This window comes from Miniopterus schreibersii, assembly GCF_964146895.1.
Source record: "Miniopterus schreibersii genome assembly, chromosome: 1".
Taxonomy (NCBI): domain Eukaryota; kingdom Metazoa; phylum Chordata; class Mammalia; order Chiroptera; family Miniopteridae; genus Miniopterus; species Miniopterus schreibersii.
Window position 1 is genome coordinate 77,836,044 of NC_138101.1, and position 12,591 is coordinate 77,848,634.

Genomic DNA, 12,591 nt, shown 5'->3' on the forward strand with positions numbered 1-12,591 from the left:
ACAATACCAGATATCAAGTTATACTACAAAGCCACTATAATCAAAACAGCCTGGTACTGGCACAAGAACAGGCATATAGATCAGTGGAACAGAACAGAGAACCCAGAAACTGACCCAAGCCATTAAGGTCATTAATATTTGGCAAAGGAGGCAAGAGCGTACAATGGAGTAAAGACAGTCTCTTCAATAAATGGTGTCGGAAAAGTTGGACAGGTACATGCAAAAAAATGAAACTAGACCACCAACTTATACCATACACAAGATTAAACTCAAAATGGATAAAATATTTTAATGTAAGTCATGAAACCAGAAAAATTATGGAAGAAACCATAGGCAGCAAAATCTCAGACATCTCTCGTAGCAATATGTTTGCTGATACATCTCCTAGGGCAAGGGAAACACAGGAGAAAATAAACAAATGGGACTGCATCAAAATAAAAAGTTCCTACACAGCAAAAGAAACCATCAATAAAATGAAAAGGGCAGCCACTGTATGGGAGAACATATATGCCAATGATACATCTGATAAAGGGTTAATTTCCAAAACATAAGGAACTCATACAACTTAACAAAAGGAAGACAAACAATCCAATTAAAAAAATAGGCAAAGGACCTAAATAGACACTTCTTCAAAGTTGACATACAGATGGCTAAGACATGATATGAAAAAATTCTCAGAGTCACTAAGCATCAGAGATGCAAATTAAAATGACACTGAGATATCACCTCACACCTGTCAGAATGGCTGCCCACTGATTTTCACCAAGGCTCTTTCTTACAAAGGTGGTTGTAAATACCCAACCATGTTGGCAGCAAAGCCCAAACCTAAGCTCTCAACATGGTACTCTCATGCAAGGAGGTCAGCCAGCCACTTGGGGTAAAATCTATTACATTAGATGCCTTTTATCCCAGAACTGACAATCTGCATAGGAATTTTCCTTACATACTCTCAGTGCTCCTGCGAGCACCACCTTTACAAGGTTTATAGAATGCTCAATTCCTGACACAAAATCCCACAGAAGGTAAGCTTAAACTAAATGACCTGTTTTACTGCAAAGTTGGTATGAAAATAGTCACCGATTTCCATGAATGGATCTATTTCTAAGCTCTCTGTTGGCCCATTGATCAACTTATCTATATCTGGGCCAATACCACTCTGACTCCTGCTTAGTAATAGGTCTTGATACCTTGTAAAGCAACACTCCACACATATATGCATCTTATTCTTTGTTAGAAATGGTTTGGCAGATTTTGGCAGTTGAGTAGTCTATAAATTTGAAAATCAACTTATAATGTCCTATCTAATGTCCTTTTGGAATTTGGATAGAAATATCATTTAATATATAGATCAATTTGAGAAAAAAATAAATATTTAAAATACTGAGCCTTCCAATTCATGAACATTGATCTATTTATTTATTTAGATTGTATTTTATCAGCTCTCAATAAAATCTCATTTGGCTTCATTGCTGTCTTGCACAAAATTTGACTTGTTTCTTTTTCCAGCTTCATTTCCAAACATCTTATATTTTATGATAATTAATAAGTAGATTAATTTTTATTTTCTTTATACACAATAATGTTTTCTGTAAATAAGAGAATTTCTTCCTTACACTTCCGCATCTACTTTCTTTTCAATTTTTAGGGTTTAGGGCATCCAATACAAAGCTCAAAAGATATGGTGATATTACATATTTCTTAGGGACTTTTTTTAAAGGTTTCACTATTAAGAATGATATTTTTAAGCTACCTTTTATTAGATAGACATGACCAAGTTTTCTAAGAATTTTAAACATGAACTGGTGTTAAAGTTAATTCTTTTTACATTTATTAAGATGATCATATAGATGTCTCTAAGTCTATTAATAGGGTGATTACATTATATATATATACATATATGCATATATATAAATTGGGTTAAAATTTGGTCTGTTTATACAATATGGAATTAGGTTGTTTTAAGAACTTTTGGCTATATGATGACAATTGAAATTGGATTCAAAATTTTCTCTTCTCATGTAATAAGTTGGAGAGTATTTTCACTTTCTACCATTTCTTGGAACAGGTAGAATGAAAGTGAAATGACCTTTTCCTTGAAAATTTTGTAGAATGCACTGTGAAAATGACACCAGTTTCTGTGGATGGATGGATCTATTTCCAAGCTTTCTGTTTTGTTCCATTGATCACTTTCTCTATCCTTGGGCCAATACCACACTGTCTACTGCTTAATAAGTTTTTACACCTTGTAAAACAACTCTACACACATATACACATCTTTTTAAAAAAATATGTTTTAATGGATTTTTTTAGAGAGAGGAAAGGAGAGCGATAGAGAGATAGAACTATCAATGAGAGAGAAACATCATTGTTCGGCTGCCTCCTATATACCCCTACTGGGGATGAGCCCACAACTCAGGCATATGCCCTGACCTGGAATCGAACTGGTAACCTCTTGGTTTCTGGGTTGATGCTCAACTACTGAACAACACCAGCTTGGCACATATACACATCTTATTCTTCATTAGAAATCTTTTAAATTTTTGTTAAAAATCATTTGAGCTGGGTGAACTTTCTGTGAGATTTCATGGGATGATTATTATTATTATTATTTATCCTCACCAGAGGATATCTTTTATTCATTTTTAGAGAGAGAGGGGGAGAGAGAGAGAAAGAGAAACATCAGTGTGAAAGAGAAACATTGATTGGTTGCCTCCCCTTTGCACCCTGACTTGGAATTGAACCCGCGAACTTTTGGTGTGCAGGTTAACGCTCTAACCACCAGAGCCACCTAGTCAGGACTCATGAGATTATTTTTAATACAAATTTCATTGTTGCAGTAATAATAAGACAGTGCTTGCTATGTCTTCTTGAGCAGTCTGTAGTAACTTATATTTTTCTAAGAATTTGTGTATTTGGTTCAAGTTTTCTAATTTAATGGTATCAAGTCATTCATGATATTTCCTAATTACATTTTCAATCTCCTATGTTCTAATTACGTCCCCTTTGTTGCTAGTATTGTTCATTTAACAAACAGTTTGACAGTTTCATTATTCTTTTGAAGAAACAACTTGAGTTTTTGAACAGCTGGTATCTTTATGTTCTATTTTGTTGTTTCTAATCTTTGGTTTATTTATTGTCCTTTTATATTTCTTTGTCTTTATTTATCTCCATATATAAACATTAATGACTCTCAACTTCCCTCAATTTACTGTTATCACTGCATTTAACATGTTTTGGTTTATAATTTTATTTGACTTCATTATACTTTCATTTTACTCAATTCTAATTATTTATAAATTTTAGTGTGATTTTTTTAATTAAACTATGAGTTACTTAGGTGTATATCTAATTTGCAAGTGTAGAAACATATGAAAATTATTACATAATCTTGCAATGATAAAAGATACTTCAACCTGATTAAGAAAAATTCATAAAGGTAAAAAGCTGATAGATTTGAGTTGTTCAAACTTCTAAATTTCTTTCTTTTTTAAAAATTTATCTTTATTGTTGAAAATATTACAGGTGTCCCATTTTTCACCCCCATTGATCTCCTCCACCTGGCTTCCACCCCCTCCCCAGGTCTTCACCCTGTTATTGACTGTGTCCATGCGTTATGCATATATGCATATAACTTCCTTGGTTAATCTCTTCCCACCCTCCACCCCCCTTCCCTCTTCCCTCTGAAATATGATCATCTGTTGCATGCTTCAGTGTCTCTGGATCTATTTAGTTTGTCAGATTCTTTTGTTCATTAGCATCTTCTTAAAGAAGACCCTTTAAATTTCCTGTAGTGCTGTTCTGGTGGTGATGAACTCCTTTAGTTTTTTCTTATCTGTGAAGCTCTTTATCTGACTTTCAGTTCTAAATGATAGCTTTGCTGGGTAATCTTGGTCATAGGTTCTTGCTTTTCATCACTTTGAATATTTCTTGCCACTCACTTCTGGCCTGCAAAGTTTCTGTTGAGAAATCAACTGACAGTCGTATGGGTGCTCCTTTGTAGGTAACTAATTGCTTTTCTCTTGCTGCTTTTAAGATTCTCTCTTTGTCTTTAACCTTGGGCAGTTTAATTGTGATGTGTCTTGCTGTGGGCCTCTTTGGGATCCTCTTGTTTGGAACTCTCTGTGCTTCCTGGACTTGTAAGTCTATTTCTTTCCCCAGGTAGGGGAAGTTTTCTGTCATTGTTTTTTTAATAGGTTTTCAATTTCTTGCTCTCTTTGTTTTCCTTCTGGTATGTCCCATAATACCAATGTTGGGCCTCTTGAAGTTGTCCCAGAGACTCCTTACTCTATCTTCATATTTCTGGATTGTTTTTTCTTTTTGCTCTTCTGGTTGTTTTTTGTTTCCTCATGTTCCAAATTGCTGATCTGATTCTCAGCATCCTCTACTCTACTGTTGATTCCCTGTAAATTATTCTTCATTTCAGTTTGTGTACTTTATTTCTAATTGGTACTTTATTATGTCATTGATGATCTCACTAGTTTCCTTAATAGCCTTACTATTCTTGAGCATCCTTATAAACAAAATTCTGAACTCTGTATCTAGTAGCTTGCTTGGCTCTATTTCATTTAGTTCCTTTTCTGGAGATTTCTCCTGTTCTTTCCTTTGTGACATCTTTCTTTGCCTCCACATTTTGGCTGCTTCCAGGTGTTTCTTTCTATGTATTAGGTAGAGCTGCTATGTCTCCTGGAATTTGTAGAGTGGCTTTGTGTAGTAGGTGTCAATAGGGTCCAGTGGCTCAGCCTCCCCAGTCACCTGAGTTGGGCCTGCTAGATGCTCCCTTGTGTGGGCTGTGTGCACCGTGCTGTTGTAGTTGAGCCTTGGTTGCTATTGGTGTCACTGGGAGGAATTGACCCTCAGGCCAATGGGCTGTGAGGACCAGCTACAACTACAGTCAAAGAGCTGCTGTGCTGGAGACACCCCTATGGAGCAGGATTTACTTCAGTGGGGGTTTGGTGTTCACCAAGTGCACCCCTTGAGTGTCACTCATGGATGTGGTAGGGTTGTAATCCAGCATGGTAGAGTCTGAGCATCAGGTGCACTGTCTCTGGGGCCTCCTGGGAGGTGCAAAGTCAGCCTCTGCCTGTGTCTTGCCCAGGGCGACCCAGCATGAGCTACACAGCAAACCGTAGCTGGCTGCTACTTGTGCTGGGCTTGGAGGTGTCCAGGAGAGGCCAAGCTATGAGCCAATGAGGCTGCCACTAGTGCCAGGCCTGGGGCCCCTTATCAAGCCATATGGGGCATGCTGCTGCTTGTTTGAGAGATTTTAGGAAAGTCCTAAGCATGAGGCTGGAGAGGCCACTTGCATAGAAAAGCCAGTGGAAATGGCCTGGATGAGCTGCAGGTGGGGGGGCGGGGCCTTCGGGAATCACGGGGCGGGGCCAAAGGTGGGAGTCAGGTGCTGGCGATTCAAATATGGCGCCTGCCTGCGGCTGTGTGCGGGGAGGACTCGCCAAAGGAGTGGCCTTTGCCAGCCCTTCGGCCTGGGAGGAAGCCGCCCCTCCACCTCTCGCCCGGATCTCAGGCAGGTTAGTTCCTCCCCGAGTGTCCCGGGTCCCTTCAAGCTGCTGCCCGGCGCTGGGCTCAGAGGGAGCGTCCGAGTGAGTCCGTGCCGGGCCCTTTAGAGGAGCTGCTGGGGCTCCCGCAGCCTCCGCGACCCTCAGGGACAGTCCCCGCTGGTTTCACGGCCCGGGGTTGTGGGGACGTCTCTTTCCATCCCTGGAGCCCTGGGCTGGGGGCCTGCTGTGGGGCTGGGACCCCTCCCTCCTCTGGGAAAACTCCACCAACGAAATTCCCTCCCGGGTTTAACTCTCGGCAACTGGTGTCGGCCCACGGCCGCATCTCCACGATTCAGCCCCGATCCGCCCGTGTCTGCGCCCCTCCTCCCGGTCTCGGTGCTGCTTCAGCTCCCTGGTTGTGGGGCTTCTGTTCAGCCAGATCTCAGGAGGCTCTGAGTGACGGTGTTTCTGTATTTTAGTTGTAATTTTGATGTGGTTTCGGGAGGCGGCGGGTGCAGCTGTTACCTACGCCGCCATCTTGTCTCTCGGGGCTATCTTTTATATCCAAACTTCTAAATTTTTTAGTAACAAAAATAAACTTGTCTATAAGAACACTTAAGTTATCTTAAAACTTGAAATAATATTTGCAAAATATAACATTCAACATCTTTAATATATGAAAGCTCTTATAAGTCAAAAAGAACATGGGCATCCTAACAGAAAGTAAGGAAAAGCTTTGAAACAAACTCCCAAAAAGATATATAAATGACTAATACCAATGAAAAAAATCGTATTTAAATAATCTAGAAAACAAATTAAATTAAAATATATGTAATTGTATTTAGCTATCAAATTAATAAAGCCTCGCCCAGCTGGTGTGGCTCAGTGGTTGAGCATCGACCAGTGATCCAGGGTGTTGTGGTTCAGTTCCCAGTCAGGGCACATGCCCGGGTTGCAGGCTTGATCCCCAGTAGGGGACATGTAGGAGGCAGCCAATCAATGACTCTCTCATCATTGATGTTTCTCTCTCCCTCTCCCTTCATTTCTCTGAGATCGATAAATATATGTAAAAAAATTAATAAATCCTTTAAAAAATGAAAGTATCTAAAAAATTCTCATATATCAATATCTGATTGTAAATTAGTTCAATTTTATTGGAAGTAAATTTAGTAATACATATAATGTATGTCAAAACCTTGAGAATTATATATAACTTCTAAATCAGTAATCCCTTTGTATAAGTTTAACTAAGGCAAAAATAATAATGAGGGAAGATCTTATTGGCAAGCGTGTCTATTATCATATTTTTGAAACAATATGGTAATTTATGCCCAAAATTAGTATTAAAAATACTAACTTTTAGACAGCATAAGTTCACCCAAGCTAGGGCTCAATGTCATGTCTGAATGACCTCATCAACATTTATTCACCATTGGCATGGGCTGAACCTCAAAAATAACTCTATTTTTGTATTATATTTTGGGGCCTGTTTTATAAGATGCATACAAATTTGCAAAGCTCTAACTTCCAGGTGAATTGAATGTTTTATTATTAACTAATGATCCTCTCATCAATATGTTTTATCTTTTCATTTTTATATGAATATAGCTATTTAAACTTTATTTTCATTTCTGGTTTTTTTATGTATCTTTTCCCATCTTTTTACTTTCAGCTTTTTCATTTTGTAAAGATACCACTCATAATGGGATAGAGCTGTAGCTTTTGAAATTTCATTGAAAAATATTTTTATTAACAGCTTTAGTTGTTTTACATTTATTATAACTATCATTATTTTGGAATTCCTTCCATTACATGTCTTTTTAGTTTATTTTTGTTTCATTTTGGGGGGATAAATAAGATATTGGTTCCAAGAATTGATTTCGTAGCCTATTTCTGAATCTGCCACTTATTAGCTTTATGAAATTATGTGTCATACTCACCTGCTGTATAAAATGAGGATAGTGATAAAGCCATAAAGTTATGCTGAAGGATTCAGTTAATTAACACGTGTAAAGTGATTGAACTTTGCCTAGGTGTAGGAATCACAATATAAGTTACAATTACAATTCTTTCTCTTTTATAACCTTTTCATTTTATTTGTTTGCCTGTTTTATTTTCTACATTTCCCTCCATTGTTTTGAAATTTAAGTTCCTTATTTCCACTTTTTTAGTGACTACTGCTAAATTTTTCCATGAATGTTTAAGTTAATAAAGGTAGCCCAGCCAGGCGTGGCTCAGCGGTTGAGCATTGACCTAGAATCCAGGCGATAGGGGTTTGATTCCCGGTCAGGGCACATGCCCAGGTTGCGGGCTCAATCAATGACTCTCTCATCATTGATGTTTCTCTCTCTCTCTCCCTCTCCTTTCCTCTCTCTGAAATCAATAAAGATATATTAAAAAAAAAAAAAAAGTTAATAAAGGTAAAAACTGAATAAAGCCTTTCTAGCAAATAAGATTTGTTTCTAGAAATAAGGTTCTATGAAGAATTTAATCACCTTTCCCCTGACATACCTACTGCTTTTGTCTAACATTCAAATTTTCACTTTTGTCGAAAATCTCAGTAATGGGACATTAATAATATTTTATACATACAAAATTTAAATTTGCATGTTTGTTTAGAATATTCTTTTTTTGTTTGTTTTAAAGTTAATATTCCATTTTCTTCTGACTTACATTTTTGTATTTAAAATATACGTAGTTATTTCAATCGTCCTTTTGTAACTATTCTGCCTATTCTCTTTTTTCCACAATTCTTATCATAAATAAGCTTCATGTATAATGGGCACAGATTTAAGTGTAGAGTTCAATGAATGTTCACATCCACCCCCCAAATTTTCTTCTTCTCAGAAAGCTTTCTTCATACATTTGCATTGTCTCCACAACCCCACCCATGTAACTATGAATCTGACCTCTATAAGTATCAGTAGTTTTGGCTATAGAAATTTATATTAACACGATTAAATGTATGTATTGCTTTACATCTGACTCCTTTCAATAAATATAATAGAAGCAACTATCTGATTGAGTGTATCTTTAGTTTATTTTTACTGCTAACTAGTATTCCATTGTATGAATCTTCAAAGTTTGTTTATGCATCATCTTTTAAACATATTCTTATTTCTAATTTCTGGTTATTGTGAATAAGTCAGTTATTAACATCGAGTATAATTCTTTTGAGGATACGTTTTCATTTCTCTTGGTTAAATTTCTGTGAGTTGAATTGCAGAGTAGTTGGGCCTGCATATATTTATGTCATAGAAGATTTCAGACTGTACTTTTTTTTTTATAATGTCCATGTCAGGCTGTTATTACAGCTATAATAGCCTCATAAAGTTAATTGGGGGGTGTTCTGTTCCCCCCCATTTTCAAAACACTTTGTGTAAAAGTGGACATGATTCATTTGCTAGGATTCAGCAGTGTATCTGGGTCTGGACATTTTTTGCAGAAATATATAGTATTAAAAATCTAATGATTTTAATAGTTTTAATAATAATTTTTTCAGGTTTTCTATTTCTCCTAGTGTCCAGTTAATAGAATTTTTCAAAAAATGTGTAAGTTTTTATCTGATTTCTTACTGAAATTAATTTTAGATAATATTCCCTTATTCTTACAAGGTCTAAAAAATACGTAATGATACCTCCTCTTTCATTCCTGAAACTGGTAATTTTTTTTCTGTATGTTCTCAGCTTTTGAAATGTATTATGCCTTGTTTTATAGCCCAGGATACAGTATATGTGACTGTTCCATGTTTCCTTGAAAAAAAACTGTATTCTTCAGTTACTGGCTGTAATGTTCTGAGGTCTGATCTTCTATATCCTTATTGATTTCTTGTCTACTTGTTCAAACCATTTCTGAGGGAAGAGTCAAAATCTCTAACTCTAGCTTTTAATTTGGTCTATTTCCCTCTGTAGTTCTGTCAGCTTTGCTTCATATTTTTTGAAGTTCTGTTATTAGGCACCTACACATTTAGGATTATATGGTTTCCCGTTGAGTCTACACTTTTGTCAGTATAACAATTCCCCTTTTGTCTCTGCTAATACTTCTTATCTGGAAATATACTTAGTTTAATATAAATTTAGCCTTTTATATGCTTTCATATGTTTCATGATTTTCATATGCTCAATGTTTACATAGTATGTACCTTTGTCATTCTTTTACTTTTAACCTAATTCTATCTTATTTTAAAGCAAATCTCATAGTTTGTATTTTGTTAGTTCTCACTTTTTTATATAGTCTGATAATCTCTATTCTTTAATCAAAGTGTTTGATCCATTTACATGTAATGTAGTTATTGATATATTGGGGATTAACGCTACCATCTTTCTACTTGTTTACTCTCCCATCCACTGTTGCCCTATTGTTTCTCTTTTATGCTTTCTTTTGGGTTAAATAAATCTACATATTTATTTTCTTGCCTGTTATAATGTCCAGAGAATATGCAAGAATACTGGTTAGTGTGGCAAATCCATTGTAATAAGTCTGGATTAATGTTTTTTTTAAAGAATGTTGAGTTTTGTTACAACACAAAGTTAATGTATTGGCATCTTTACTCAATTTTGTTGCAGCTTACTTTTAGGTTTTGTTAGGGAATATTACAGTAATTTCAGCGCATGATTGTTACTCCTGAGGTATAACCATGCTGGCATTATCAGCTGAATTCCAAGGATGTTAGCAAGGTCCTTCTATTGTAATTGGTCAGAGAACCAGCATTCCCTAGAACTGTGCAGTCTCTTGGTCCACTCTCAACCTTGCAGCAGCCACTCTCTGCTAGGCAATGCAGAATTTCACCCTCTCCTTAAGCAAGGAACTCATGAGTTTTTCTCTTCATTGCCTCCTCCTCCTGGCAACCTGTTCTGCAAATTTCAGCTGTTTCAGGAGCCTTGAACTGTGTTCTCAGCCTTCTCATGTTTGTGAGACCATGATACTCTGCTTTAGTTCTACTCTTTCCTGCTGCATTTGGAAGTCTTTCTCTAGATGGAGAGCTGGGGTGAATATTGCACTCACCACATGTGTTTCCCTTCTCTTAGGGATGACAATCCAAAGTTGCCTATGGTTAATGTCTGCACACAGTTGTTTCACAAATCTTATTGTTTTAGAATTGCTCATGGCAGGAAGGTAAATCCAGCAGTTAGTTCTTGAATCATGGCTGGAAGTTGAAGCTTCCTTTTAAAATGTTTTCTCTTTTTATCTTCGTTTTGTATCATTGTAGATTTTTAAATTCATTTTCTTTGGGTGCTTCCTGAGGCTGTGGTTTTATATTTTTCATCATGAAATAGCTGGGAAATTTTCATATATTATTCCTTCAAATATTGTCCCTCATTCTCTATATTCTTACCTCCTGGGACTCTTATGGTATATATACTAAAATTCCCTACTCTTATCCAATATTTCAGTTGATTTAAGTTGCTTGCTAGGTCAGCAATACCAATACTTTCATTCCTGAGGGATCTGGAGCGTTTATTGTCTTGCTCTTGTCTTGCTATGGTTGCTGCAATTGTCCATTTACTCTATTGTGAGGATGAGAGTGCATACTTATGAGACTTGATCCTGTAAAGCAACAATATAATCCTTGGAATATAATGTTTAAAAACTAAAAGAAATATATAGCAGAGAGTATGTACTTTTTATAACAGCAAAACAACTAGAAATGTGGAACAGATAGATAATAGATGATATAGAAACCAAAAGCAAATAAACAAAAATCTAGAAACAACCCAAATATCTTTCAGTGGGAGAGTAGAAAAATAAATTATGTTGTATGAACAATGGAATAGTCTACATGAATGACTATTCATTATCTAGAGCTATAAAATCTATAGGTTTTTTTAGAAAGTTAATACTAAATGAAATAACAAATTGCAGAAGACCAAATACAGTATGATATCATTTATATAAAGCTCAAAAATAAGCAGAAATAACATATATTTGGGGAAGGATAGGTTGGAGGTGTTCACAGCATGCCAACCCTCCCATTAAGAAGAATGTGAAGAGCCAGATAACATTATAAAAACAAAGCATTCAAATATACCATAGAGCTGTAGAAGCAATAAGAACTAAAGAGAGTCAGATTTTAAGAGGACACAAACTTTCACGTGTGGAATGAGGGGCTGGGCTAGCTATGGAGCCCATTTTCAATCCTGAGCATGTGATAAATACAAAGAATCTGGAATACCCAGACAGAGCACCACTCCTGGGAAAGGGGAAATATGCAGATATTTTATTTTGAGGAATATTCTTATATTTTCCTATACTACTCTATTCTTTTGAATATATTTATTTAAATATTTATTACTTACAGTACTCTTTCTAAATAAATTTTGATAGTTTTAAAACTATCAATCATTTTATTGTATTTTATATTTTATTTTATTTTTTTCCATCAGTTTTCCCCTCTATGCCTTCTTTCACCTCCACTCACCATCACCACACTGTTGTCCATGTCAATGAGCTCTCTCTCTCTTTTTTTCTTTTTGGTTCAATCCTTCCACCAACCCCCCCCAACAGCATGGATGGACCTGGAGAACATTATGCTAAGTGAAATAAGCCAGTCAGAGAAAGACAAGTACCATATGATTATTGCACTCATATGTGGAATTTAATCAACAAACTGAACTACCAAGCAAAATAAAGACAGACTCATAGATAGCAGGCAGGCAAAACTGCCAATCTTGATAATTTTACTTCATCTATTAATATGTTAATTTCATTTGCCCCCTTAATTTACTTAAATGTGATAACATTTTTTAAAGATTCTAAACTCCAAATCTCTATATTATACAGAAAATTAGTATACAGTTCAAGCAATGGATTTTGAATTTTCCCTGGGTTCTAATGTATCAGATTTTGATTGAAATTCCCTTGTGTTCCTAGATAATATTAGGAAAATTGGCTCTCTATAGTATTTTATAACTTAGATATTCATATCATGTTATATATTTTAATAATATATATAATTTTGTCCAAGAAGATATTACACATCTTTTGTTATATCTGTTGCTCAAGGCTTCACAGTTTTGTTACCAGTATATAGAAGGTTGTGTTTTCTACTAGATTTTATGTTTATTGCCAAAGTATAGGAACATTGTTGATTTTTATA